General features: G+C 45.6%; 1 protein-coding gene and 1 long non-coding RNA gene across 4 annotated transcripts in view; one reads left to right on the plus strand and one right to left on the minus strand.

Moving 5' to 3' along the window:
- Positions 1-6000, minus strand: part of LOC102369985 (kinesin-like protein KIF26B) — a 181364-nt gene that overhangs the window by 105394 nt on the left and 69970 nt on the right. The window lies entirely within an intron of this gene.
- Positions 1-6000, plus strand: part of LOC112550192 — a 38014-nt gene that overhangs the window by 19565 nt on the left and 12449 nt on the right. The gene's annotated exons all lie outside the window — the stretch shown is intronic.

Consider the following 6000-nt stretch of genomic DNA (forward strand, 5'->3'; position numbering starts at 1 on the left):
ACATCAATCTTGCAGCCAAGAAAACTGTTTGGGAGTGCACAGCACTGTCTCCGAACCACCAAGTTTAAATGGGAAATAATTCAGCATCTCTGGCCTCAAATCACTACAGGAATTAACCTGATTAGCGAAGCCAAGGACAAAAGAGTGCAATTTAACCTATTCTAGTGCCTTAAAAAAGGGTTTATGTTTAAATGATTCTCAATTGGGGAGTCACAAAATCCTTTTAAGGACGTCATGAGCTACATGTTCACCTCTGCCCCGGCCCCTGTGTGAGAAGGCAAGCACTGGAATATATAAATTAGTTTTGAGATAACTTTTCTGAACAGAGTGGAACCCTATGGAGGGGTGCCTGGAGTCCAAAAAAGTTGAGAACCGCTAGTCTATGGTAACTTCATTTCTTTCTTCAGGAATTTGAGTACTTACATACAGCAATCAGCCCTTGGGGCAAGCCATTAGTGAATAATGATCTGTTGCTGCGCTGCCTCCCTGCGAACCCACCTGGAAACACTCCCCACCCAGGCCAAACCTCTACTAAAAGTAGAGTCAAGTCCACACAGAAAGAAGAGGAAAGGCATGAGAGGGCAGACTGAAGGAAAAGGGGAAATAAGAGGGATTAGCTGTGAAACGGTAGTAAGAAGAGAGAATAAGAAGTTGGACAATTGCACAACTGGGTATATCTAATCTGTAGTCATGTCTGAGCTCCTGTAAACTGGCTAGTTCAGGCACTGATACGAGTCCAGCTATGGCACCATGGAACTCAATATAAATCAGTTTACCCACTGCTCAGCCTAAGTTTGCAGTTAGTCTAAGCTCCATGCTGTTGTGCTTAGCCTGCTAGAGGTACCTGAGCTAGCTATTTTAAAGGAAGAGTGTAGTAAAACGAAATGCAAAGTGCTTAAACACCTATTTCATATGAATGTCCAAATAGCATTTTAGCTAAAGACATCTCAAAGGGTCCAATGCATTCAACCTTTCTATTAAGATGTTAAGAGTTCAAAATCTACATCCCTAAGATACTTCAGGAGGTCTTCCAACAAAACCAGTTCTGACATTCCTCATAACAAACAAGCCAGAAGTAGGAAGGGGTTCAAATCTTTCTCTCTCAAAACAGCAGAAAAAAATGTAAGTCCCATTAAAAAAAAACAAACCACTTGCAGAGCCCTTTTGAAAAAGTATTTTACTTTCTGGATTTGTGAGCGTGGTGCATCATCTACACGAGAAATCAATAATGCAAACATGAGTTAGGCATAATAAGAAGCATGATGTAAAATTTCACATTGCTCTCTCTCTCTGAACCACTTATCTAAATTTTAAGTAAACCTATTGAATGCATGGGTCTGGGTTTTTCAGTTATTTCACAAGACTTCTGGAAGTCACAAGACTAACAGTCACTGTATTATACAAAGGAAAGAAAGGCTATACTGATCTCTTATAGTCTCCCTCCAAACACAGGATGTCTATTAGATTGGCTAAGAGGCATGCTGCTTGTTAAGTACACAATGTTTTAACACAACATGCTTTTATTCTGTTATAAACACTTAATAGCAAGCGCACATCACAAGACACAGTGGAGGGACTCCCCTGCTGGGCTGATTGCTTACCATTCAAAAGCTTACAAACCAGTTGAATTAACTACTAAATAAATCAGTGTACCTACCTCTTCTCTCCTCCCACAGCATTGTACCCCCTAGTGGCTGGCAGTAATCCAAACCAGACAAGGAAAGAAAGGCCATGGCTCTAGAAACACACACACATTCACTCCCCCACTACTCCACTTTTTGAGCTTAAAACTTGTCTTTTTATTAAGTCGGGGTTGCTAACTAATGAATAACTTTCTGCTTCCTCAGTTAAGAAAAAGGGGCGGGGGGGGGAGGGAAGAACAGACCATGAATCTACTGCATTGAAAAAGACTGTGCAAGTGTGCTGAAAGAGCCAGAAGGGGGTAGAAACTTCTCCCACCTCCCTCTTAGCATCCAGACCTTTCTTGGATGTTGGATTTCAGTTAAAACAGCACTGGATCAGAACTGTGACATGAGAATGTGGCATAACTTCCTGCAGTGTAGGTGCCATTTATTAGACCCAAACTGTGCTATAGATCCTGCCTCTATAACATTACTGAGACCCCAAGGTATTGTGAGGGAGTAGCCTATGGGCCTTTATTGGCACCAGTCATAGTGCATAAAATCAACCACATGCTTAAGTCTTGGTACAACTCGAGCCTAAGACTTCTAATGATGGGCCACATTCTGGTGTCTACCCAGTGCTTACTTCTGTTTTCACTTCAGTCTATGGTAGTTTTGTCTAAGTCAGGTCTGGGCAGAAACTATTGACCAAATCATTCTCTCCCAGGATTAAAATCTGCGAGACATGTCCAAAGGGAATAAAACTGACTGGTTCTACTTGCAGAAATTCTAGTTTCCCATTATATTCTTCGAACAAGGACAGTGTTTTGCCCCTCCCACACCAGCCCCCCAGAAAACATACCAAAAGATTTTAGTTCCTGCTCTTAACAACAAGGGTTTCAGGGATGGAAAGGGATCTAGTAGCTGTCAGTTAAATAGAGGTTTTCTATTGAGTGGTCACCAACCAATGGAGCTCGATCCACCGGTAGATCTTGGAGCCTCTTGCAGTAGATCTCTTGGATTCAATCCAAGGCAGGGGTGGGGGGGCTGAGTGCCTGCGTGCATGCACACGTAGGCCCCAGGCCAGCAGGTCAGTCCATGGAGAAGGGAAGGGACAGGGGGCTAGATCGAGGCCCCCATGGTGAGGGACAGTGCTGCAGAGGCAAGAGCAGGGGTAAGTTGAGTGGGGCCCTGGCCAGCTAGGACTTACCTGCTGGGGTGGTGTGCCCCCAAGAAATTTTTTCTCCCTCTGCCTCGATCTGCCCCCCCGCTTTCCTCCCCACAGACTTACCTGCTAGGCGGGGACGCACAGTAGAACTTGGGTTGCTTTTAAATGCCAAAGGTGATCTCCTGCTTAAAAACATTGAAGACCACTGTATTAAGTTAATGGAAAGAAGATGCAGGCCCTGTTCTGGAGAAGAGCAGGACAGCCAACTATGCAGGAGGCAAAATATCCATATCCATACATGACGAATCCCTGTTTTACTAGTATCTCAAGCATAAATATGCATATTCCAGTGTTAATGCATCTTATTAATTCCTTCCCTGCTTAAATGCCCTTTCAAATCCCATGCACTAGCAAATTTGGCAGCACGCCAACTGACATATCCATTACTGCATGCATTTTCTGTCATATACCTGATATGAACTGCAGCTAGGAACTAGTTAAAATAAAATATAGCTTTAAATAATTAAAACCAGACAGAAAATGCTATGCCAGAACAATGGTCCATCTAGTCTTGTATTCTCTTTCTAAGTGACTAATGCTTCTGAGGAAGTTGTAAAACTCCCATAGTGCAGCTCATTGTGCAATAAATTATGAGGGGATTTTTCCCTGATCTCAACTGGTGATCAGTTTGTCTTCTAAAACATGAGCATTGAGACCACTGGTCATTCAAGCCTAACACAACTGCAGTGGTAATTTGTGCGACCTGGAACTGAAATAGTCGACACTCAGCTCCCTCTGGGATCAAAACCAAATTCCTCTGATTTCAACAGGGGTTGGTAACATAGCCAGGGGCTGGGGCTGGGGCTGGGGCTGGGGCAGCTTCAGCAACATATTGACATTGTGGGGCTTCAGCAGCATTATGGAAACTTCACTTGTACCTGCATCAGTACCAGGGCCAAGCAATGAGGAGCTTCATCAAGGCCAGGCAGTGAGGAGTTGGATCCACACCACAGCCAGGGGGTGGGGGGGGAGAAGCAGCGGCAAGGACATACCACTGCTGCCTGTTCCAGAGGGCTGGCCTGCCTGGGCCAGTTTTTTCCGGCTTGCTGCTCTGAAACGCTGCCGATCACTACTTGAAGAGACTTAGATAAAAGGTTCAGATCCCACTGACACTGCTGAATGGGCCTGATCCAAAGGCCTCCACATACAATGGAAAAACAGGAGCAGTCTCACTGTGATAAGAGCTGAACCCATTTACTGCTCTTTTTCCTTTAAACCTTCTCCCAAAAGACTTTAAAACATCAGATTCCTTCTCCACTGACTTTTTTTTGATGATGTAACAAAAACTTGCAAAGCTTGGAATCAAAACTGTTTTCTGCCAGCCATCTAATTTATATCATTATTTGCAGTTTTAAGCTTAATTAGCACTATGTATCTGCCTGAGATGACTGAATACAGTACTGCACAAGGTTAGACCATATGGTCTTCTTTTTTTTTTTATTGCTGCTGCTAATTCTTGTGTGCCTATTGTCTCTCATAGTTCTCCTCCTCTCCCAGACCAAGAACCCTCATAGATACAACAGACAATATGGAACTTTCCCTCCACCCCATACATTTCCAAGCACAAGCATAAACCCCTTATTTTCTCAAATAGCTTTGTGCCTTATGGGAAAGATTTTTCTGTTGGTTTGTACGGTCCTCCTCCCTGCCACACACACACACACACACACACACACACACACACACACTCTCTGTATCATCTCATTTCCAAAGCGAAGCAGCCAGGACATCTGTCCAGCCAATCAGACATCACATCTTCTAGTGAGAGTCCATATTGACCAGATGATCAGAATTGCCTCCCTGCTGAGAAGTATACATTTCTGCTCCAAAAGCATGCCTCTGCTGTCACATAAGCACAGACAGATAATATCAATGCACACATACTAATGAATATGTAACACATTCCAATGCCCTTAAGCATCTTGCTTGATTTAGAAAAACAAAAAAACTGTTCTACATTGCAACACATTTCAACTGCAGTAGTTCCCAGAGGCCCTGATCAGAATTAGAGGCAAACTGAAGAGAGCTGTGCACAAACATAGAGAAAAATATATGGTCCTGCCCTAAAGAGCTTTCCAGAAGAAACTAGGCAGTGTTGTAGTATCTGGCTAGAAATACTAGTATTTTTTCATTTGAACTTAGATAAGAATTGCAGTAAGGACTGGTGTGTGTGTGTGTGTGTGTGTGTACACATCAGCTGTGCGTCCACACTTGCAAACACGTGCACCTGCAGCACCTCAAACAGAAGTGGTGCAAATTTGAGCTGGGGCTTCTTGCCTCAGCGCACATGCTCAGACATGCACTTTGTTGTGGAGCAAATTGTGCCACTTGGGGCAAAATAACCCTGCCTGGCTCCTCCCGAATCTGCAGCCAGGGGGAGCTAGAGCCCAGGGCCAGCATCTGTGCTGTCCCCAGCAGTGTAAAAAGCTGCCCTGTCCTGGTCCCATCAGTACAAAAAGCTGCCCTGGCAAGCAGCTCAGGGCTACTTGTTCTCAGGAGCTTCTGGGGCCCAGCCAATTGGTGCCCGCGGACACTACCCCTTGTGCCAGGTGGACTCCTGAAGCAGCCCTGAGAATTCCCTGCACCCTTTACCCACTGCAGCAGCAGTCTGGCAGTGTGAGCTGCTGCCTGGCTGTGACCTGCTGTGCACCTGCCAGACCCGGATGGGAACTGCACAGCCAGTAGAAGCATCTGTCCCTCTGGGCCATCTGCTAGTGGGCTGTGGCTGCAGGGTTGGCCTTTGTGCGGCACTACTGCCATGTGTGCCCCTGCCAGGCCAGCTGAGCAGCTACCGCCTGGAAGATGTTCCGGGCGTGGTGGCCTGCTTTGAACTGCCAAAACATGTCCTCCTGGCCCCAACTGGTCAGGAGGTCAGCCACAGCGAGCTGGGTCTAAGGTGCCAGGTCTGAGCAGGCAGGGCCCTGGTTGGGCAATGTTTTATTGATATATCTACAAGGTTAAAGCAATTTGGAAGACTACCGGTGTCTCTATCTTAATAATAAAGTGAACTCTAAATACATGTTTCATGAATTCATGAATATATATTTTGCTGCCCCTCACAGGGGCCACAGCCCCACACAGGGGATACGGCCCCCCCACAGGGGCTAACTCTCCTTCAGGGCCACATGCCCCGCCCCACCCCTGCCTGCT

Source organism: Alligator sinensis, unplaced genomic scaffold (assembly GCF_000455745.1).
Source record: "Alligator sinensis unplaced genomic scaffold, ASM45574v1 scaffold534_1, whole genome shotgun sequence".
NCBI lineage: Eukaryota > Metazoa > Chordata > Crocodylia > Alligatoridae > Alligator > Alligator sinensis.